The 24195-nt window shown below is 47.8% G+C and overlaps 1 long non-coding RNA gene across 1 annotated transcript; it reads left to right on the forward strand.

Annotated features, from left to right (window-relative positions):
• The first annotated feature begins 2342 nt into the window (after window positions 1–2342).
• On the forward strand, window positions 2343–7540 carry LOC142049494 (uncharacterized). Its single transcript, XR_012657739.1, has 3 exons — window positions 2343–2455; window positions 2837–2893; window positions 5996–7540. It is a non-coding gene; the product is annotated as an uncharacterized LOC142049494 (long non-coding RNA).
• Window positions 7541–24195: the final 16655 nt, after the last annotated feature.

The raw sequence follows: 24195 nt of genomic DNA on the forward strand, positions 1-24195 counted from the left end.
CTCACCCCCTCTACCTTTCCTTACCTACCTCTGCCCCCCCTCAGCTCTCTCTATTTTATCTTTATTTTCTCGCTATCTTTTGAATCGTCTCTCTCCCTATCCTTTTATCTCTTTTTCTCTCTCACTTTTGTACGCATCCTCTTTCACGCTCTTGTTCTTTCTCTCACAGGGATAAGGTAATTATTTCCAAGTATTACAAACTCTTGATCCTCAAACTTAGATACATCTCTAAAATAGATCTAAATATATGTTTCTAAAAAACAGCTCTTCTAAAGGTTTTTTGCTTTGTTGTTTTTAAAGCATAGCATTGTCAAAATCCATTTACTGATTATTACAGTTAATTGTGCCTTTTCTGGGGGTTCGTTACCTCACATGGGGTTTTATGAGATCAGGGAAAATATCCGGGGTTCTGGGGAGTCTGTTTTACTTGCCAGATCCATCTGCTGTCTGCATCAGCTCAGGATTGCCCTGCTGGTGTCGGTTTGTCCCACCCCGTTTCTTGACTATGATTTACAATGCCATGCATCAAATCTGCCCAGGTCGGGATGGGTCGGAAGCGGGGTTGGCTGTCCTGACCCTCCTGAGCGTTATGTTCTATGCTTTGTCTTATTTCATCCCTCTTTGCAATGAGGTAGGATTTTAAAACAGCAGGGGCTCCCCTTATCAGTGGTCTCATGGCTTGGGGGTCTACAGGGGCAGAGATAGGGCAGTTACCATATGCACCCCTGCCATTCATAGCCTGAAGGCAGGCTGATTTTGTGACAGCAGTAGGATGTTCACTTAACGATCTTGTTGCTATAGCGCTGGGCTCCTCTCTATCCCGAGGGTCTATGCCGCCTGCCCAATATGCTACTCTATTACTCTATTCCGCCACGTAATAGAGTGTGGTTCAGTGTTAGGGGATGGTCCGTCATTCAGGAACACTCCTGGTCCCCAAAAGCCATTGGCTTTGCTTTGATCTAACATAATGCAATCACCTCCAGTTAAGGAGACACGCCACAGATATTCACTCTTGCTTTCGCCAGGCTTCCGCCCATATTGTTTGTGCAGATGGGCCAGTTGAAGGGGGTCCCATGGAATGGTCTTTATGGTGTCTCTCTGGTTGCCCCCTTGAGGTCCAGCAGATGTCTCAGTTTTAATAATGGGGGCTACCTTAAGTTCTGATTCATCTAATTCACTCTCATCACCAAGTTCTTGATCAGGGTCCTCCCAAATATCTCCGTCCCAATCTTCCAGGGAAACGATTAGCTTATGAATTGTTGGACTAGATGATCCCTGAGGTCCCTTCCAACCTGTGATTCTGTGAATTTTTGCAGGATCTGGGGGGTTGGGGGCCCGAATTCTCATGAGTTCTAGTTTATCCTCTAAATTCCTGTGTTTTTCTTTTGCCTCCCCCTGTTGTTTTAGCAATCGGTCTATTCGCAGAGATAACAGCATTTCTTGTCGTTTTCTTTGTTCAACCTCATCTTGCAACACTCTCATTTCCTGTTCTTTACAGTTCTTATACTGATATGCAGCTCCCAAACATGTTCCCAACATTTTGCATATTATTCCCTTCTCTTTACCGTCTTTCAGTTTCCCTCTTACAAGGTTTAACTGTTCTTTTATCTTATTCCAATTATCCCGCTTTTCGCATGCCCAATCACCCGAAAATTTTGGTGAAGGGTTAACTCCGTGCCTCCGTAAGTAGCCAGTGATTGAATCCACCATCCTGCCGAGTGTGCCAATTTTTGTCCCAGGTGAATTATTAAGAGATATATGTTTCTAAAAACCAGCTCTTCTAAACGTTTTTGTTTTGTTGTTTTTAAAGCATAGCATTGTCAAAATCCATTTACTGATGATCAGTGTTACCAAATTTTAGCTCATAAAACATTAAATGCCTTGTTTGTAGTCTACTGCCTTTTGTTTGTGCACCTTTACATTCATGTTGTTCTCATCCATGACTGTTATCCATATATATAGATGAGCAGTTGTCCAGATGAATTTTTTAGTATTGGTATGAACATTTAGAAGTACTGATATGGAGAAATGTAATGATGTTACCACGAACGTAAGATGGAATAAAATAAGTGCTGGTGTAATTTATTTTTTTTTTAGTTCTGTTATGGTATGTTGCAATATTTTTGACCCATTCTGACAACTGTCTGTAAATATGAAAGGAATGCAGAGAGAGAGAGGTGCACGTATGAAAATGAACATGTTTGATTTGGGGGTATTGATGTATACCTAGAGAAGCAATGTGCATATATAGCCATAAACTATTTAAACTGAAAGTGCGAAGCAGTCTGACAGTTGAGTTCCTCTTTTTCACTTCTGTTTTTCTATAAATGAACTAACGCCATGTTAATTTTTCTACTTTCAGTCATCAAGTAAACAGGATAATAATTTACCTGCAGAAGACAAAGAGATGGATACTGTCAAAGAAGATGATGTCCCGTTTGAAAAACTCAGCAAAGTACGTGGAATGTTACTCTTTTTAACTTGAAGAAGTTAACTTTAATACTGTGTACTTTGACTTGCAACTGTATCTTCAAATACTTAGAAGCAACAGTTGCTAGCACCGTGACTGTCTCAGGAGTGATTTAAAATGTAAAGTTTCATACGTATGCAGATATATTTATACTGCTCATTGAAGCTAATGGGAATTAGAGATATCATCAGAGAGCAAACTTTAATGTAATGATATTTACTAACAGAAAGCATCTTGATGTGATGAAATTTTTTGCCTAAGTTGCATATCAGAAGCTTCAGTTTTGTGATTTCCCAGAGAAATTCTTGATCATTCAAACTGTATCTTAAGTTTGCTAAGACACTTTATTTTTTCTTATCTTCATAGGATGTGATGAAAACAAATGATATATATAAAGTAGCTAGAAGAGGAAGGAAGAGAAAGGTAACAATATATTTAACTGACTTGTTAGAATCTGGATTAGAAGGTATTTTCTTATGGGATAGTCCGATTTCTTTAATGATAGATTGTGCCAGTTTATAGTGCTTTTACCTTTTTACCTTCCCCCTTCCCCCCCCATTGAAAGGGTTGTAGTAACTTCTGTTTTCCCAGAGGCCATTTTGACACGCGCGGTTCTGTGTTTGAACTTGATGCAAAGTAGGGAGCTCCCATCTTTTCCTGGTTTAGTGTAAATAAGAACTGTTAAGGAATAAATTGTTGTTAAACCACTAGCAAAATTATCTCTTTTGACATCCCCCCCCAACATTTCTGTAATGTGTTCATAGTACCGAATCAAACACTTGAAATACTGTCCCTTTTCATGAGGCTATGCTTATGTAATTGCATCAATCCGGCATAAATCTGTCCTCCTCCTGAAAGCAGTGGTCCCAGCTGCCTGCACTTCTTGTGCAAGCGTTAATGCTCGTGTAGCCACACAACAAGCCAGATCGTGGAGTTGATCTAGAATAAAGAGGGGTAAAGTCTAATTTTAAGTTGAAGCCATTTCCTGATTCAGCTTGCTTGCATTAGTGCTGGCAGCAGAAATGAGTAGGAAGGTATAACCATGGCCTTAGTGTGCTATGCCATGAATCATTACCATACTGAATATCAGAAAGATAAAGAAAGATGCAGCATTTGTATGTCCTTATGAGAATTACTTCTCTTTTTTTAGAAAACAGAGTTTAAATAATACCTTATTAAAAATTCAGTCTCCAACCTGGAACACTGAGGAGCCAAAAGATTGTGTGGGTGTTTTGGGTTTTTTTAACTTCCCAAAGGGACAAAAACCTCTCAGATGACACTCTGAAAGAGAGATCTCGTTCTTGAACTTTTTAAACACTCAAGCTTTCTGGTTCTTTGGCCTCAAAATTGCTTCCAGGCCCAAGATGATTTTCTCTGTCAGGCATGTGCAGCTCTGCTCAGGTAAAAAAGATATTTGAAAACTTCTCCCATGAGTTCTTCAAAATTAATTGAGGGTGGGGTTTTTTTGTTTTGTTTTGTTTTGTTTTGTTTTTTAAAGTCTGAGCCTGACCTTATTCATATAAAACTGGACTAATTGCATCTACCTCCATGTCAGTGGTATGAGCTAGAACTAGTTTTGATACTTTTGGTACTAACAAGGCTACAAGCATGTGTAGTGGACAAAGATGTACAAAGGGGTACATTTTCTTAAATCTTCCCTTACTGTCCAATTTACTGCAAAAGGCATTGTAGGCGCTCAAGAGAATCTGACTGCAGGATTGTGTTGGAGCGGGCAAGGGCTGGAAGGGAGAATAAAGGTTGGGCATGAGAGGGGTGGGGTGGTAAGGTAGGGTTTTAGCCTGGAGGAGTTGGTGTGCAGGGTAAGGGTTGGTTTTGGAGTGGTTGTCAGGTAGGGCATGGGTTGGGCTTGGAAGAGTTGGTGGGTAGGGTAAGGATTAGTCTTAGAGGGGTTGCTGGTAGGTTATGAGTTGGGGTCGGTGAGCAGGGAAAGGATTGGGCTTGGAGGGGTGGCTGGGTAGGAGAAGGGTTGGAGCTGGAGAGATTGGGTAGAGTATGGATTGGACTCGGAGGGGATGGTCTTGGAGAGGTTTGGCTTGCTTTGAGGGGTTGGGTGTGAAATGGTTGATGGGCTTGGAGGGGCTGGTGGGAAGGGTAAGGGCTGGACTTGGAAGGGATTTGGAGTTAGGGTAAGGGTTGGGCTGTTTGGGCTTGGCGGGCAGGGGTTGGTGGGTAGGATAAGGGCTGTACTTGGAAGGGGTGGGGCTGAAGGAGTTGGCGGGCATGCAAAGGTCTGGTCTTGGAGTATTTGGGGTTAGGGAAAGTGTTGGGCTTTGACAGGTTGACAGGCAGGGTAAGGGTTGGGCACTGAGGGGCTGGCGGACAGGGTAAGGATTAGGCTTGGAGGGGTTGGTGGGTAGGGTAAGGGTTGAGCATGGAGGGGTTGGCAGAAGGGCTTGGAAGCACTGGGCTTGGAAGGTTTGGTGGTTAGGGAAAGGGTCAGGGTAAGAGGGGTTGGCGTTTGTGTTGGGTAAAGTGTTGGAGTTTAAGGAGTTGAGGGATCAGGCTGAGGGTTGGGCTCAGAGGGGTCGGTGGTTAGGGTAAGGGTTTTGGTTAGAGGGATGCAGTTAGGGTAGAGCGTTGGTGTTAGCAAGTTTGGTGGTTAGACTAGGCCTTGTGTTTAGAGGGGTTGGGGGCTAGGCTGGGGGTTGGGCTTGAGCTGCTTTCAGTTGGGGTTAGAGTGGTTGGGTTTTAGGCTAGGGGTACGGGTTGGGCTTGGAGGAGTTGGCAGGAAGGGTAAAAGCTGGAGTTGGAGGGGTTGGCTAGGCCTTGGGCTTACAAAGGTTGGTGGTTAGAGATGTTGGCAGTTAGGGGAGTTGGGGTTTAGGCTAGAGGTTGGGCTGAGAGGGATAGGGTAAGGTTTGGGCTTAGAGTGCTTGGTACTTAGGGTTAAGGGATGGGCCTAGAGGGGTTGGGCTTAGAGGGGTGAGCAGCTAGGTTTAAGGGTAGGTCTTTGAGGGCTTAACCATCTGGGTATGGGTTGAGCTTGGAGGGCTTGGTGAATAGGGTAGGGTTTGGGTTTGGAGGGGTTGGCAGGCAGAGTAAGGGTTAGTCTTGGAAGGGTTTGCTGGCAAGGTAAGAGTTGGGCTTGGAGGGGTTGATGGATTGGGCTTTGAAGTCCTTCATGGGTAGGGGGAGGCTTGGAGCCAGAGGGGTTGGCTGTTAAGGCTTGGAAGAGGTTGGTGGGTAGAGGAAGAGTTGGGGTTGGCTATTAGTGGAAATTTTGGGCTTGGATGGGTTGGCGGTTGGGGTCTGTTTGGGGGTTAAAGGACTTGGAGGTTGGGCTTGGAGGGGTTGATGGATAAGAAAAGGGTTGGGCTTGGAGGCGTTGGTGGGTAGGGTAAAGGTGGGCTTGGAGGATTTGGGGTTGGGATTGGAGGGGTTAGTGCATAGGGGAAGGGTTGGAGAGATGTATTGGGCATAATTGGCAAGGTTTTGGTAGCAGGGGCAGGCTGCAAGGATGACCTGTGTAGGAGGAGGTCATGGACTGCCCTGTGCTGGTCATAGCCAGTTCCAGCCAGCGCAGCAACAGACAAAATGGACTGACTGCGCACCAGTACTGAACCACTCAGGTGACTTTACAGCGCCTCTGCAAAAAAACATATTTAAGGATGGTAAATGCTGAGAAAACAATGCCAGAGCAGGATGACCAGCCCGCGGGGAACCCATGATGGAGCAGTCTGTTCCTGAAGGACTGTACCCCGTGGAAAGGATCCACGCTGGAGCAAGGGAAAAGTGTGAGGAAGGAGCGGCAGAGACGAACTGTTATGAACTGACCGCAGCCCCCCATTCCCCACTTTCCCCTGCACCGCTCGTGGGGGCAGGAGGTAGAAGAGTCAGGAACAAAGGAGTGAAGTTGGGTCTGGAAAGAAGGGGTGGGGTGGGGGAAGGTGTTTTTAGTATTGTCTTTGTTTCTCACCATCCTACTCTATTTTTAACTGGCAACAAATTAAATTATTTTTCCCCAAGTCAAGTCTGTTTTGCCTGTCATGGTAATTGGTGAGTGATCTCCCTGTCCTTATCTTGGCCCATGAGCTTTTCCCTTGTCCTGCTGAGCAGAGGGAGTGAGAGAGCGGCTGGGTAGGGGTCTGTCATCCGGCCAAAGTCAACCCACCACAGTGTGTATATTTATTTGTATTTTATACCTCTGTTTGTTTGTGTGCCTACTGGGAATACATGCTTAGCCTCGCTACTGGTTGGACCTGGGGACATGGAGCTGTGGCAGCCTCGCTTCTCTCAGGCTGTCGGATTCAGAAACCCCTAACACTGGGGACAGAGAGAGAGGGAAGGCAGAGAGAGGGGGAGAGAGAAGGGGAAGACAGAGAGAGGGCAAAAGGAGGGGCAGAGAAAGAGAGGCTGAGAGAGAGAGGCAGTGTTGTGGTTTAGGTCAGGACAGACTAAAAGCATGCATTCATTACTATGCAATAATTGTATCCACGTGAAGGAGTTTGGCAACTTATTGCCTCTGTGAAAGAGTGATTATTAATGCATAGAACCTTGTCTCAAATGTCTACAGGGACAATTTTGTTTTGTTCGCTTTCTGTTCATAGCCATGGAGATGTTAAGCTATGCATCCATAACTGACTGTGCTGGTTTTGGCTGAGAAGGGGTTAATACTCCTCACCGTGTGGGGGTCGGCTACATTTCCAGCTTCCCGTGCTCTGCCACTTGGCGGGAGGCTGGGAGGGGCAGGGCCATGGCGGGGGCGGCTGACCCCGACTGGCCAATGGCATGTTCATTCCATACCATGTGACACCATGACCAGTATATGGGGGGGGGGGGGGGGGGGGGGGGGCAGTTTGCGGCTCGGAGGAGGCGCGGCGTCGGGTCGGCAGGCGGCTGTGTCGCGTGCGGTTTGTTTCGGCGGTTCATTCTCCTCTCCCCTCCCTTCCCCCGCCCCAAGGTTTCACGCCTCTCGTTGTTCTCCTTTGCATTGCATTTCTGTTGTTGTTTCTTTTAATTTTAATTATTAAACTGTTCTTATCTCAACCCACGAGCATTACCCTTCTGATTCTCTCCCCCATCCCACCAGTGGGGGAGTGAGCGAGTGAGCGAGTGAGCGACTGTGTGGGGCTGAGCTGCCAGCTAAACCATGACACTGACCAGCCATTATGACTGGTAGTTCCATTCCTTGGACATATGTAGCCCACACAGGTTGGTTTTTCCACCTAATTCTTAGAAGTGCTCTCGCATCTTAGGTGTGCAGCTCACAGCTAACTACTTTTCCCATTGAAGTATTAGGAAGATGTAACATATGGGCTCCGCTATCCCAACGTTTTCCTTTGCGGCTTAACCATACTTTTTCATTATTAGTAAGGTGGCCAGTTGCATACCTTGGCAGGTAACGTCCAAAGAGTCATTCTGAACACCAGTAGAAATAGTCTGAGATACATTTTTCATTACTTCCCAGGTCCATCTTTCTATCCAGTGCAATCGGAGGTGAGCCATTTCTAATCAGACAGCAGGTTTAGCTAGCCCCTCAAGGCGCTGAGAGGTTAGTTGCCAACCACTTGCAGCTGGGCTTGGAGGGCTTGGATATCCACGGTGTTTAGGGCAACTCCTCCAAGTCCTAGAATTCCTGATATGTCTCTTTTAGTTCTTCTGTGGATGCCTTGTTCAGGGAACATGGCATGTTGAATCCTTATAATAAAAGGTGCACAGGTGGTATTGTGTCAACTTACATTCCAGTCCCACTTAATGTGGTACTCTTTCTCTTATTGGATTACTCCAAGTAAAGTTTGCCACTTGCCTATGGTAAACATATCGGAGGGTGGTGTTATAAATACTTGTGAAGTTGGTGGTCCAATTAAGTCTAGTCGTCATACTGGTGAGAAGTCCTTTACATTCACTAATATAGCCTACATACCAGGCTACGTTTTTACCTGCTCCGCTCTGGCTGCTATTCTGAGTTAACTGGATTGTATTATCATTAGGGATTATTATACAGTTACACATTCCCCTTCAATTTCCTACCACACCGTGAATCCTCCGATATTTTTTGTTACGGTTCATTTCATATGATTCCCTCTCATTCCACGTTGGCGTGGTATCTTGCAGCCAGCACTGGGGGGTGGTTGTTTGTGCCACTGTTAAGGTCAAAGTCCAGACTGCTGTCCATACCAAAACAGGGTTCATCTTTCTGTGTATAATGAGGTCCGCAGGGGGTTAATTACAGTCAGTGTGTGTGTAGGTACACATTTAATTTCTCTGTTTTTTTTTTTTTTACTCGTGCTGTATGTCCTGGTCCGTGTGCAAATGCTACCACCCCCCCACCCCGCACCCCACCCCCATGTTTTCCCTTTCCCTAAGGGGGTGACATCCCAAACAATCATGTTTCCCATCTAATCATGGCCTGTCACAATCGGAAACTTATCTCCAGCTACTGTTCTGACAGGCTGTGAGCAAGAGGTCCCACTGGAATATTAGGCTTCAAAACGAGCTAAGGCCTCTGATGGGAACCAGAGGTGTGATGAAAACTCTTCAAGGGCAGAAGTATGGTGTGAGCACTGACTGGGTTATGTTATAGTTGCTCTGATATGCAAACTGCTTGTGCTTAATCAGGAGTAGGTAGGGGTATCAAGGCTAAAGTAAGATAATTCTGTCCAAAAAACATATAATGGAAATTAAATACAACCAGCGTGGACCGTAGAGTCAGAAGGGAGTTGTTGTGGGTTAACCTTGGTAGGCAGCTAAGCACCACACAGCCACTCGCTTGCTCCCCACCCCCAGTGGGACAGGGGGAGAGGAAAAGAAGAGTAAAAGCAAGAAAACTCATGGGTTGAGATAAAAATTAATAATCAAAGGAGAAGTAGAAGAAGAGAGGAAGAAAACAAAACAAGTGATGCAAAGGCAATCACTCACCACCTCCCATGGGTAGACCGATGCCCAGCCAGTTCCTGAGCAAAAGATGGCTAACCTACCTAAACCCCTCTCCTCTCCGTTTTATTACTGAGCATGACATTATACAGCATGGAATATCTCTTTGGTTAGTTCAGGTCAGCTGTCCTGGTTGTGTCCCCTCCCAGCCTCTTGCACACCCCCAGCCTGTTCCCTCGGGGGGGTGCAGGCAGGCGGACTGAGAAACAGAGAAGGCCTTGACGCTGTGCAACCACTGTTCAGCAATAGCTAAAACATTGGTGTGTTATCAGCATTGTTTTGGTCACAAATCTAAAACACAGCACCATACAAGCTGCTATGAAGAAAATTAACTCCATCCCAGCCAGACCCAGTACAGGAGTCTTGGGATGCAAGGCCACCTTCATCTAGGTAACTGTATCAGCCATACCGTAATACCATATTAGGCCAAAATTGCCTAAGTAACAGTGTCGGAAACACCAAATTTGGGTACAGTTGTAACAGTATTGGGACCAATGAGGAAAAAGTAATTAGGGCCAAGTTGTTTGTTTGGGACGTGTTTGGTTGGAGAAAAAGGAGGTTGCAGAGGTGGTTAAAAGGTGTGTTCAGGAAAAGAAAAAATGCGGAATAAGGTATAAACATCAGGTGGAGGACAAAGAACTGGGGGATTTTGCAGCAGTAGAAGTGCAGAGGCCTACAGATGGTGGTGAAGCTGACCTGCAGACCCAAGCTCCCCAGGACACTGGAGGGAACCCCCTTGGACAACCTGCTGAACTCTCCATCAGGCTTATGCCAAGACTTGCTGTGGGGGGATGGAGTAAGAAGGAATAAACATGTATGGACGGATAGACTTGTGCCTTACTGCTAAGTGCAGGAGGAAAGGCAACAGAACTGCAACTTAATAGCACTTACGTGTGTTTTATAAGTTTTCTTTATAGTAATATAACTGCGTATCAGCAATGATGCTACTAATAAGCAATGGAATTGTAACTCAATGTCACTTGCAGTGATATAATTGTGTACTAAGATTGCTAATAATAGTGGTGAGTTTGTTATCCAACTAAGTTATTAGCTTTTTAAAGGTGTCGCTTAATCAGTAAATATAACCATCTCGCTCAGTTATGTCTCAAGCCTCCAATCTAAAAGGGGAGAGTCTTTGGACTCAGGGAGGGAGAGTTAAGGGGAGAGTCTTTGGACTTGATGATCCTAGAGGTCTTTTCCAACCTTAATGATTCTATGAGTCAGACTTAGGGAGGGAACGCAGGTCTAGCCTGGCCTGGGCCTGGCTGGGATGATGCCTCTCCAGTGTTTACAAGCCAAGTGGCTTCTGCCAAATGAACATCCCAATTTCTCATATCCCCTTTTCCTTGGGCTTGTAGCATGGTTTTCAGGGGTCCATTATGCCATTCTACCTTTCCCAAGGCCTGGGGATAATAGGGAATACAGTATATCCAGTCAAATCCAAGTTCAGCTGTTCCTAACTTTATAATTTCATTTTTGAAATTACAGCCACTGTCAGACTCAGTTCTTTCAGGTGTGCCATGTCTCCACAAAATTTGTTTTTCAAGACCTACTACTGTGCTTTTAGCAGTGACATGGGTCACTGGGTATACGTCTCCAGCCAGTCTGTAGTCATTTCTACCATGGCTAGGACCTATCAATGCCCCCTAGTAGTCCTGCACAAAGGTCCAATATAGTCTACTTGCCACGCATCTCCAAATTGGTGGTTTAAAAGTCATCTTCCGTGCCTCAATATTTTTTATTGTTTAGCTTTTTCACTAATGCACAAATTTCAGTCCTTTGTTATTCGTAATAACATTTTATATTTAATATTATTATTATGTATAATAGGTTCTTTAGACAAGTCCACCCCTCGGTCTCTTGGCCAGCTATAGGTGACATCTCATCCTATATGTCCTGACGTTTCATGAGCCCATTGAGCTACAAATAGTTCCCTTTTATGTTCCCAGTCCAGGTCTTTGTCAATTGTGGCAATCTGAGCAGCTTGGTGCACTTGATGTTTGCTGATTTGTTCTTCAGTGGCACTTCCCTTTGGGACATGGGCTCAAACTCCCTTCATATGCTGCTAGTATCTCTTTTTCAGTCGGGGTGTAGCAGGCCTCAGATCCTCTATATCCTCAGTTCCAAAACCCTAGAGGTCAACCTCGAGTCTGTCCGGGTGCTTTCCGCCAGAGGTTCCAGGTGGGGCTATGCTCCCCGGCTGTGCTGTGAAGCATGTTTCTCACAGCTTGTCCTGTCCAGACCGTCCCAAGAGCTATCGCATGAACAATTTCCTGTTTAATCTGTTCAAAGGCTTGTCCCTGCTCAGGGCCCCATCCAAAACCATTCTTCTTTCAGGTCACTCGATAGAGAGGGCTCACAATCTGACTGTAACCTGGAATATGCATTCTCCGGAAACCCACAATGCCTAGGAAAGCTTGTGTTTCTTTTTTGTTATCTGGTGGGGACATAGCTGTTATCTTATTGATCACATCCATTGGGGTATGACGATGCCCATCTTGCCATTTTATTCCTAAAAACTGGATCTCCTGTGCAGGTCCTTTGACCTTGCTTTGTTTTATGGCAAAACCAGCCTTCAGAAGGAAACACAAACGCTTCCTCTGCTGTGTTGTGCCACACAATGATGTCATCAATGTATTTGAGGGCCTGCACCCTGTTCCAGTGCAGTCTGGACCAGTCCATGGCAAATGGTAGGGCTGTGCTTCCACCCCTGGGGCAGTTGATTCCAGGTGTACTGGACACCCCTCCACCACATGAAAGCAAACTGTGGCCTGCACTCTGCTGCCAAAGGGATCAAGAAAAGCGCACTAGCAATATCAGTTGAGGCATACCACTTGGCCACCTTTGACTCCAGTTCATGTTGGAGTTCTAGCATGTCCGGTATGGCAGCATCCAACAACAGCATGACTGTTCAGGCCACTGTAGTCCATTGTCAGCCTCCACCCTCCGTCAGACTTTCACACTGGCCATATGGGACTATTAAAGGGTTAGTGAGTCTTGCTGATCACTCCTTGGTTCTCCAGTCGATGGCAAAAAAACTCATGGATGGGAACCAGGGAGCCTCGGTTGGTGCGATATTGCTGCCAGCGCACCATCATGGTAGCAGTCGACACTTGCTGTTCTTCGACCCACAGCAAGCCCACAGTGGAGGGATCCTCCAAGAGGCCGGGCAAGGTAGACACCTGTTTAATCTTCTCTGTATCCACAGCAGCTACATGAAAGGCCCACTGGTACCCTTTTGGGTCTTTGAAGTACCCACTCCTGAGGTAGTCTATGCCAAGGATGCACGGAGACTCCAGGCCGGTCACGATAGGATGCTTCTGCCACTTGTCCACTGTTAGGCTCACCCTAGCCTCCAGTACAGACAACTGATGGGATCCCCCTGTCACTCCAGAAATACAGATGGGTTCTGCCCCCCTTGTACCCTGATGGCATTAGGGCACGCTGTGCACTGGTGTCCACCAGAGCCTTATACTCCTGTGGGTCCGATGTGCCAGGCCATCGAATCCATACAGGCCAACAAACCCGATTGTCCCTTTTTTCCACCTGGCCAGAGGCAGGGCCCTTCTATTCCTGGTCGGAGTATTCATTACCTGACCTCTGTAGCTGCAAACCAGAAGTCCCTTCATTAGGATCAGAAGGAGGATCAGCCCTTCTATTCTGCCTGGGGAACTGCTCAACAGCAACTGGAGCAGTAATCTTCCTGGACGAACCCTTTTTGGCCGCTGTTTGTCCTTGCAAGCCACTTACCTGATCTTCTAGGTTCGAGGTAGGTGCACCGTCCCACTTCCTCATGTACTCCCTGTGGTCGTGCAGATAGAACCACAGAGTGGCATGAGGCGTGTGCCCACAGTATCCTTTCCCTTGAGACGAGAAAGGCAGGCCAGTCTAGCCACAGTTGGTGCCTCGAGGTCTGTCCAATCCATTATCACCAGGGTATTGGCATATGACGTTGGTGCACTCTGTACAAACTTCCGCCACATGGACCATGTGCACTGAAATTCATCTGGGTCTTTGGATCCCTGGTCATTGTCCAGGTTGCTGTAGATCACCTCCACCGCTACTTATTCCCTCAGATACTGGATACTTCCCTCAGTGGTGGTCCACTCGCCTTGGTTTACAAGATCTTCCTTGAGGGGATACCTCGCCTTCACGCTCGACAGGACCCACCTCCAGAGGCTGTGGATTGTTGCCCCTCTTCCGATCCCTTTGTCGATACCCTGGTCCCTAGCAAAGGATCCCAGCTGCTGGGCTTCCTTGCCCTCTAATTCCTGACTGTTGGCCCCGGTATGCCATCATTGGAGTAATCAGGTGATAATTTGCTCGCCTGGATGACAGTCGAAATCTTTCTGCATATCTCGCAGCTCATTCAGGGATAGGGGCCGGGTGGTTTCTGACTCGTTTATGATTTCTCTCTCTTCCCCCTCCTGTTCTTGAGACAGCTTTGCTGCAGAACAGGCTGCCTATTCTGATTCTTCCTCTCCTGCTCCCTCTTAGGCGAAGCTTCTTCCTCCCTTACTAACTGTCATGGTTTAACCCCAGCCGGCAACTAAGCACCACACAGTCTACTACTTCCCATTGGCAGGCAGGTGTTCAGCCACCTCCAGGAAAGCAGGGTTCCATCACGCATAATGGTTACTTGGAAAGACAAAATGCCATCACTCAGAACGTCCCCCCCTTCCTTCTTCTTCCCCCAGCTTTATATGCTGAGCATGGCGTCATATGGTATGGAATATCCCTTTGGTCAGTTGGGGTCAGCTGTCCCAGCTGTGTCCCCTCCCAACTTCTTGTGCACCCAGCCTACTCGCTGGTGGGGTGGTGTGAGAAACAGAAAAGGCCTTGACGCTGTGTAAGCGCTGCTCAGCAATAACAAAAACATCCCTGTATTATCAACACTGTTTTCAGCACAAATCCAAAATATAGCCCCATATTAGCTACTATAAAGAAAATTAACTCTGTCCCAGCCAAAGCCAGCACACTAACCGAGTTGACTTCCTTTTCCATTGTTTCTTCTTGACTATAGGAGCAACAGTTGAGGGTTGGGTCTCTGGTTTAGCCACGGTGTCCATTTGTATGTCTTCAGATCCAGAGACCCTCTCACCCCCTTGAGGGTGCTGAACAGTGGCTCGGTAGGCATAGGCCAGGCCCCAGCACAGTGCGAGAAGTTGTGTCTCTTTGGCAGAGCCAGGGCACCCTTTTTTCAAGTGTTCTGTTACTTCATCAGGATTCCACGCTTGTTTGAGAGTGAAGTCCCAGACCATCAGAGCTGAAAAATGCTCTAGCTACCTGCCCATATTCTCCCACGCACTTTGCCACCCGTGATCAGACTTTGTCAGGGCACACCCATGTGTGATATTCCTAAATAGTTGGTTAACTTTGCTTTTTCCAGAAAAGCTGGAAACAGATTCTTGACTGTATTGATTTTGGCTGGGATAGAGTTAATTTTCTTCATAGTAGCTTGTATGGGGCTATGTTTTGGATTTCTGCTGAAAACAATCTTGATAATACAGGGTTGTTTTAGTTACTGCTGAGCAGTGCTTAGACAGTGTCAAGGACTTTTTCTGCTTCTTATTGTATTGGGTTTGCATGGCAAGGTTTTGGTAGCGGAGGGGCTACAGGGGTGGCTTCTGTGAGAAGCTGCTAGAAGATTCCCCTATGTCCGACAGAGCCAATGCCAGCTGCCTCCAAGATGGACACACCGCTGGCCAAGGCCGAGCCAATCAGCGACCGTGGTAGCGCCTCTGTGATAACATATTTAAGAAGGGGGAAAAAAAAACCCGCGCAACACCAGCAGCAGTCGTAAGAGAGGAGTGAGAATATGTGAGAGAAACAACTCTGCAGACACCAAGGTCAGCGAAGAAGTAGGGGGAGGACATACTCCAGGTGCCGGAGCAGAGATTCCCCTGCAGCCCGTGGTGAAGACTGCGCTGGAGCAGGTGGGTGCACCCGAAGGGGTCTGTCACCCCATGGGAAGCCCACGCTGGAGCAGGCTCTTGGCAGGACCCGTGGAGAGAGAGGAACCCACACTGGAGCAGGTTTCCTGGCAGGACTTGTGACCCCGTGGGGGACCCACTCTGGAGCAGTCTGTTCCTGAAGGACTGCACCCCGTGGAAGGGACCCACGCTGGAGCAGTTTGTGAAGAACTGCAGCCCATGGGAAGAACCCACGTTGGAGAAGTTTGTGGAGAGCTATCTCCCGTGGGAGGGCCCACATGCTGGAGCAGGGGAAGAGTGTGAGGAGTCCTCCCCCTGAGGCGGAAGGAGCAGCAGAGACAATGTGTGATGAACTGAACAAAACCCCCATTCCCTGTCCCCCTGTGCCACTCGGGGGGAGGAGGTAGAGAAAATCGGGATTGAAGTTGAGCCTGGGAAGAAGGGAGGGGTGGGGGGAAGGTGTTTTAAGATTTAGTTTTTCTTTCTCATTACCCTACTCTTATTTGATTGTTAATTAATTAGGCTAATTTCCCCAAGTCGAGTCTGTTTCGCCCGTGACCATAACTGGTGAATGATCTCCCTGTCTTTATCTTGACCGACAAGCCTTTCGTTATATTTTCTCTCCTCTGTCCAGTTGAGGAGGGGAGTGATAGAGCGGCTTTGGTGGGCACCTGGCATCCAGCCAGGGTCAACCCACCACACTTACACCGCCTTGCCAGTGAGTAGGCTGGGGGTGCACAAGAAATATCGGAGGGGACACCAGTGAAATACTGGTAGCCGAGGTGCCAGCAGCAGTTGTGATTCTGTCCCCACCGCTTCAGATGCTGCCCACATTCCCTCATAGGCGGCTAATATTTCTTTTTCTGTTGGGATATAGTTTTCGTCAGCAGCTTGGTAGCCTCGGCTCCAGAGTCCAAGGAGTCTTCCTCTGGTCTCTCCTAGTGCTTTCTGCCATAAACTCCACTGGCTTGTTTTGTCTCCTGCTGATGTGTGTGGTATGTTTTGGACATTTGGACACCCAGAAAATGTATTTCTTGGTGCAAGTCCTTATTCTTCTTGATCGCAAATCCTGCATTTAGTAAAATTTCAGTGATCTGTTTGTCTTTGCTATACACTTCTTGGGTGGTGTTTCCCCATACTACGATGTCATCAATGTACTGTAAGTGATCTGGGGCGTTGCCCTCTTTCAAAACCTTTTGTATAAGTCTGTGACAGATGGTGGGGTGTATTGGGTTTACACGGCAAGGTTTTGGCGGGGGGGGTGGGGGCGGGCTGCAGGGGTGGTCTCTGTGAGAAGAGGAGGCAAGAGGCTGCCCTGTGCCAGACACAGCCGGTTCCAGCCGGCTTGGCAACAGACCCATTGCAAGCCAAAGCTGAGCCAGTCAGCGAAGCTGGTGGCACCTCTGTGAAAAACACTTAAGAAAGGGTAAAATACCACATGTCAGTGTAAGAGTAGTGAGGAAAAAAAAGTGTGAGAAACAACACTGAAAATACCAAGGTCAGTGAAGAAAGGGGGAGGAGGTGCTCCGGGCGCAAGAGAAGTTATTCCCCTGCAGCCCGTGGAAGAGACCACAGTGGGAGCGGATATATCCCTGCAGCACATGGAGAGGACCACACCAGAGCAGGTGGATATTTCCTGAAGGAACGAGCCCATGCAGGATCAGGTTCTCCTGGCAGGAACTGTGGCCCATGGAGAATCCATGTTGGAGCAGATTTTTTTCCTGAAGGTCTGCATCCCTTGGAAAGGACCCATGCTGGAGCAGGGGAAAATGTGTGATGAGGAAGCAGCAGCAGGGAGGAACTGTTATGAACCTCCCGTTCCCCACCCCCCCTGCACTGCTCTGTGGGGCAGGGGAGGTAGAGGAGCTGGGAATGAAGGAGTGAAGTTGAGCCTGGGAAAAGGAGGGGAGAGCGGGAGGGAAGGTGGTGTTTTCATTTTTGTGTTTGTTTCTCACCATCCAACTCTATTTTAATCGGCAATAAATTAAATTGATTTTCCCCAAGTTGAGTCTGTTTTGCCCATGGAGGTGATTAGTAAGTGTCTTTGTTGCCACCCACGAGCTTTTTCATCTTGTTTTCTTCTCCAGTCCTGTTGAGGAGGGGTAGTGACAGAGCAGCTGGGTGGGCATCTGGCAGCCAGCCAAGGTCAACCTACCACAGGGGGCTATGCTTCCATCCTTGCGGCAGACAGTTCCAGGTGTATTGTACTCCTTTCCCAGTATAGGCAAACTGTCATTTATGCTTAGGTGTCAGGGGAATTGAGAAAAAACCATGTTAACTATGTCAGTGGTCTCATGCCAGGCAGCATTCTTTGCTTCAGGTTCATACTGTAGTTCTAGGATATCTGCATATCTGCTACTGCTGCACTCAAGGGTGGTGTTACTTCATTCAAACCTCAAGAGTCTATGGTTGATCTCCCTGTTGGCTTTTCACACTGGCCAGATGGGGCTGTTGAAGGATGAATGGGTTCAAGCAACCACCCTTTGACTTTCAAGCTCTTTCACAAGATTGTATATGGGACCCAGCAAATACCTTTTGGTCCGATATTGCTAGATAGTCAGCGATGGCCATCGGGTAGACACACCAAAGTTGGAGGAGCTGCGTGCTAGTGAGACTCCTCAGACTGCTACATGTGTCGATGGGCACAATGAACCGCACTTGAAGTGTTTCTACACAAATGCGCGCAGCATGAGGAACAAACACGAGGAGCTAGAGGCCTTGGCCCAGTCCCAGAGATATGACATCTTTGGCATAAGTGAAACCTGGTGGGATGAGTCCTGTGACTGGTGTGCCGTGATGGATGGTTACAAGCTCTTCAGGAGGGACAGGCAGGGCAGGCGAGGCGGGGGCGCGGCATTGTATGTAGCGGAGCAGCTGGAATGCACGGAGCTTGCAGTTGGCGATGGCACAGTTGAGAGCCTCTGGGTAAGGATTAAGGGACAGACAAATAAAGCGGATGTTGTCGTGGGAGCCTACTATAGGCCACCCAGCCAGGAGGATGACACCGAACTAAGGGATGCCTCTAAGTCATCTGCCCTTGTCCTTATGGGGGACGTCAACTTGCCAGATGTCAACCGCGAATACCACACAGCTGGGACAATCAGGTCCAGAAGGTTCCTAAACCATGTGGACGACAATGTCTTGGTACAGGTACTAAGGGAACGGACCAGGAAGGGTGCCTTCCTTGACTTGTTGCTTATTAACAGAGAGGGCCTCGTGGGTGAAGTGGAGATTGGGGGCCGCCTTGGCCACAGTGACCATGAAACAGTCAAGTGTAAACTCTATGGTGACAGGAGGAAAGCTGCCAGCAAGACCTCAGCTCTGGACATGAGGAGAGCAGACTTCAGGTTGCTCGGGGAACTGCTTAGTAAGGTCCCCAGGGAAAAAGCTTTTGAAGGTGCTGGGGTCCATCAGTGCTGGTCGCTTTTTAAGTACCACCTCCTAAAAGCACAGGAGCAGGCGATCCCAAAGTGTAGGAAGTAAAGCCGGCGAGGCAAAAGGCCAGCTTGGCTGACCAGGGATCATCTTCTAGAAATAAGTAAACTTAAGTTATGTTTTATCTCTTCTTTTAGATGAACATGAATTTGATTTTGCTCCAGAGGTAGTCTTGGAATTATTGGTTTCTGATTGGACAGCTTTAAAAAATGTCATTTGGGAGTTTTCAGCTAAATAACGATAATTGCAAATGTTTGTTTTGCCTGGATGAGAGGCATACTAAGGGAGTACCTTTTATAAATAAGAGATCAGTGCAAGTTCCGAACCCAAGTTATGCAACACAGCACTGTGCTTAAATCAATGAGTTGTTCAAAATGCAATGTGACATTAATGCAGTGTGGCATCTGAGTTAATTGAAATTGTAAATGAAGCGGTTGGACAGTGGAACATATGCGGCCAATCACTTGAAAACAAATGGCCACTTTTAATAACTCTCTCTCCAAGGTACATTTTTTTCATGACCTGTTCCACTTCCTTGTTTCTACAGAACCTGACAACACTTGGATTTTTGTAGTGGCAAGAGACAAACTGAGTCAGATTGCCCTTTTCATTTCCTGATGAAAGCATATGGCTGTTTGGGTGCAGACACGACACACCAGTGGTCATTACTGGTCAAAAGAAACTGAAGATGAACACTTCACATACTTGCACGAGATGTCTTGACCAGGTTGTCTCAAACAAGCAACTATAGGCAAATTAATTCATATATTTCTTTAAATATTCCAGCACAATATTGTGCTTTTGTCCTTTAAAACTTGCAAGTATATCTTCCAAGGATTGAGCCAGTGGTAGCGTTACGTTCTGCCAATATACATTTCCCTCTATTCAAGAGAGCATTGGCTTGAACTCTAAGCTCCAGTTAGCATTGTCTGACACATCTAAATGAAGAAATCAAGCCTGTTTACATAAACCCTTGTAAAGCTGGCAAGGCAAAAGGCTGGCTTGGCTGACCAGGGATGATGACCTAGAAATAAGGAGAAAAAAGAAGCCCTGGGCTAGAGAACCATGACTGTGGGAATGATAAACTCCGAATAAACCCCCAACTTGTGGGTCCCTTCCAACTAAGGACATTCTATGATTCTATAATGTTTTGGTTATTGCTGACCAGTGCTTGCACAGTGTCAAGGCTGTCTCTCCAAACTCTGCCCGCCCCCAAAGGCCAGTAGGCTGGAGGGTGGGCAAAAGGTTGGGAGGGGAGACAGCTGGGACAGCTGACCCCAACTGTCCAAAGGGATATTCCATACCATATGACAACGTGCTCAGCAATAAAAGCTCAGGGAAAGGGGGAGGATGGGGGGGGACAGTAAATCCTGTTATCCTCTGTAACATCTTCATCATCCCTTTTCCCAACTTGGCTGGGGGCAGGGCTTCCCTATGGGCAGTTTATTGGAGGGGGGTCAGCCACCCCCACCGTGGCCCTGCCCCTCCCAGCCTCCCCGACTCGGGCAGAGTGTGGGAAGCTGGAAAGGTAGCCGACCCTCCCCCACAGTGAGGAGAATTAACCCCTTCTCAGCCAAAACCAGCACAACAGGGAAGGTCCATAGACTAAGGGAATGATGTCTGTGTATTATGTTAAAGGATGGGAAGGGGAGGGGTGGTGGTTGGTAAGGTTGTATTGGATGGTATGGGACCTGGGCATGGTGTAAATGGTATGGAATAAGGGGTGGAGAATGTGCTGGGTGGAGAATGTGCTGGGTGGAGAATGTCCCAGTTGGGCTGCCAATTCTTTCAGGCTCTGGGTGTGCTCGGGTTTCAGTTCCCAAGCCACTGGAGGATTCAGCCAAACCAGACACTGAGCCAAAAGCACCCATTCCTCATCCCATCCAGGTACTGGAGGTTCAGGAGTCACGTCCCAGGCTCCCTTGTTCTTACGCTAGAACAAGTTTCAAAATGTTTGCGCTATGCTACCTCAAGTAGGAGTACTAAACATACTTCCTGCCAGACTATTAACCCCAAGCGCCCATCCTCAAGACCTGCAAGATTACACTCCGGCAAACTAATTTGGCAGCTGAAGGTGGTCTCTGCGTTGTGGACATTTGTTGGATGCACTATAGCTGTACACTCCTCTTTTCACAGTACTAAGCTTCCTTCGGATCCCACTTCTGACAGCAGTTTTAAAATCAGAATCATAGAATGGTTTAGGTTGGAAGGGACCTTTAGAGGTCACCTAGTCCAACCCCCCTGCAGTGAGCAGGGACATCTTCAACTAGATCAGGCTGCTCAGACACACGTCCAACCTGACCTTGAATGTTTCTAGGGATGGGTGTCGTGGTTTAGCCCCAGTCAGCAACCACTCATGAGGTTCTCACGGGCCCACCTCTCCAGCTTGTCTAGGTCTCTCTGGATGACATCCCGTCCTTCTGGCATGTCAGCTGCACCGCTCAGCTTGGTGTCATCCGCAAAATTGCTGAGGGTGCACTTGATCCCACTGTCCATGTCATTGATGAAGATATTAAATAGTACCGGTCCCAGTACGGACCCCTGAGGGACACCACTCGTCACCGGTCTCCATCTGGACATTGAGCCATTGACCACTACCCTCTGGATGCGACCATCCAGCCAGTTCCTTATCCACTGAACAGTCCACCCATCAAATTTGTATCTCTCCAGTTTAGAGAGAAGGATGCTGTGGGGGACCGTGTCAAAGGCCTTACAGAAGTCCAGATAGATGACATCCGTAGCTCTTCCCTTGTCCACTGATGTAGTCACTCCATCATAGAAGGCCACTAGGTTGGTCAGGCAGGACGTGCCCTTGGTGAAGCCATGCTGGCTGCCTCGGATCACCTCCCTGTCCTCCATGTGCCTTAGCATAGTTTCTAGGAGGATCTGCTCCATGATCTTCCCAGGCACAGAGGTGAGGCTGACAGGACGGTAGTTCCCCAGGCCCTCCGTTCTGCCCTTTTTAAAGATGGGCCCAATGTTTCCCTTCTTCCAGTCCCCAGGGTCTTCACCTGACTGCCATGACTTTTCAAATATCATGGAGAGTGGCTTAGTGACTACATCAGCCAATTCCCTTAGGACTCCGGGATGCATCTCATCAGGTCCTATAGACTTGTGTATGTCCAGGTTCCTCAGGCAGTCATGAACCTGATCTTCCCTTACAGTGGGAGGGGCTTTATCTCCCTGGTCTCCATCCTGCGGTCCATTGGCTTGGGAGGGGTGAGGAGAGAGATTACCATGCCAGTGAAGACTGAGGCAAAAAAGGTGTTGAGTACCTCAGCCTTCTCCTCATCTGTTGATACTAGGCCACCATTCTTGTTCACCATGGGGGGTACGCTTTCTTTGACTTTCCTTTTCTGGTTGACGTACCTGTAGAAGCCCTTCTTGTTATTCTTTGCACCCCTTGCCAAATTCAGCTCCAGCCGTGCCTTGGCCCTCCTGACCGCATCCCTACGCAACCGGGCAGCGTCCCTATACTTTTCCCAGGATACCTGTCCCTGCTTCCACTCCCTGTGCAGTTCCTTCTTGCTCTTTAGTTTGGCCAGCATGTCTCAACTCAGCCATGCTGGTCTCTTCCCTTGCTTGCGTGATTTCTTACACCTGGGGACTGAGAGCTCTTGCGCTTTATGGAACGCGTCCTTAAAGATCTCCCAGCTCTCTTCTGTTCCCTTGCCCCTGAGGACCGTTTCCCAGGGGGTCCTGCTGACTAACTCCTTGAAGAGCTGGAAGTCCGCTTTCCTAAAATTTAGGGTCCTGACTATACTCCTAGCTTTTCCCATAGCCCTCAGGAGTGTGAACTCCACCAATGCGTGATCGCTGCAGCCCAGGCTGCCTCCAATCTTGACATCACCGATGAGCTCACTTGCATTGGTGACCATCAGGTCTAGTATTGCATCCCCTCGGGTAGGGCTGTCTACTACCTGGCTCAAGAAGTTATCCTCAACGCATTCTAGGAATCTCCTGGATTGCCGCCAGCTCGCCGTGCTACTTTTCCAGCAGATGTCGGGGTGGTTGAAGTCCCCCAGTAGGACGAGAGCCTGCGAGCGCGAAGCCTCCTGGAATTGGAGGAAGAAGGCTTCGTCAGTAGGCTCCCCTTGGTCAGCCGGCCTGTAGTAGACACCAACCACAAGGTTCCCTTTGTTGCCTCTGTCTCTGTTTCTTACCCATAAGCTTTCGACCTGCTCATGGTTATTCTTCAGGGACAGCTCTTCACACTGTATTGATTTTTTGATGTAGAGAGCAACGCCTCCGCCCCTCCTTCCTCGCCTGTCGCTTCTGAACAGCCTGTAGCCATCGATAGCCACATTCCAGTCATGGGGTTCATCCCACCAAGTTTCAGTAATGGCAACTAGGTCGTAGCTTTCTAGCAGCACGGTAGTTTCCAACTCCTCCTGTTTGTTTCCCATGCTGCATGCGTTAGTATAGAGGCATTTCATCTGGGCTGTGTGCCGTGTCTCCTTCTTATCAAACACCCCTTGATACCCTTGAGGTGTTTCATGTTTTAGTAATGTCATTGTGTAGGTCTGGACAGACTAAACACATGCATCGATTGCTATGCAGTAATTGGTTCCGTGTGAGGGAGTTTGGATATTTATAGTCCCCATGAAAGAGTGATTATTAATGCAAAGAACACTACAAAGCTACAGGAAAAGTGGCTATCTCTACTTCCCCTTTCCTTGCTGACAGGAGCAGCAGTTGTCAGAGGTTGGGAGGAGTAGGGTGCTGAGGGTGTCTGTTCTGGCCACACACGAGCGTGGTCCCAGGCATCCCCAAAGGCAGAGTCATGCTGCTTCCCCCTTCGGGCTGAGGTGGATGTGTTGTATGAGGTGGAGAGCACCTTCCAGATTATTTAATCTTTAGTTGTTGTTGGACTGCTCTGAACTGTCGCTCATTGATTGGTGTGGTCAAATATTCTTGTATAAGTTTAGTTCTGCTATTTCTGCCAATTATGTGTTTTGTTTGGTTTTTTTTTAATAACACCTGCTTCGTTGTGCTTCATCTAACAAAAGTTACAACCCTAACAACTACATAGCAACATACCAAAGGTCAAACAGCGGGCCTCCAACATCAGTGTAGTTATTCGAGTGATGTCAGCTCAGTAGGCCAAGACAACCAGAGGAGGGCACGGGGCACGGGGCACGGGGCACGGGGTGGGGGGTGGGGGGCAGGAGGGGGCAGAGAGAAAGAGAGCGAGCCAAGTGGGTGAGGGTGGGGGTGGGGGTGGGGTTGCACGAGAGTGGGGGCGGGGCTGAGGGATTTTACAAGTATATCACATCTCTGTCTCCTTCCTTTCTTGCCTTCAGAAATATTTACAAGGCTCTTTTTTGAAAACCTAAGTTCTAAACCCCTCAAGTTCATGCCAAGGAAAAGTTCTTAACAGCTTTGATTTAGACATTCCAACAGTTATGGCCCTTATGAATGCCTTAAGTTATACAATTTGAACATTAAACTCATACAAAGAAG

The sequence above is a fragment of the Phalacrocorax aristotelis genome, chromosome W (assembly GCF_949628215.1).
Source record: "Phalacrocorax aristotelis chromosome W, bGulAri2.1, whole genome shotgun sequence".
Taxonomy (NCBI): Eukaryota; Metazoa; Chordata; class Aves; order Suliformes; family Phalacrocoracidae; genus Phalacrocorax; species Phalacrocorax aristotelis.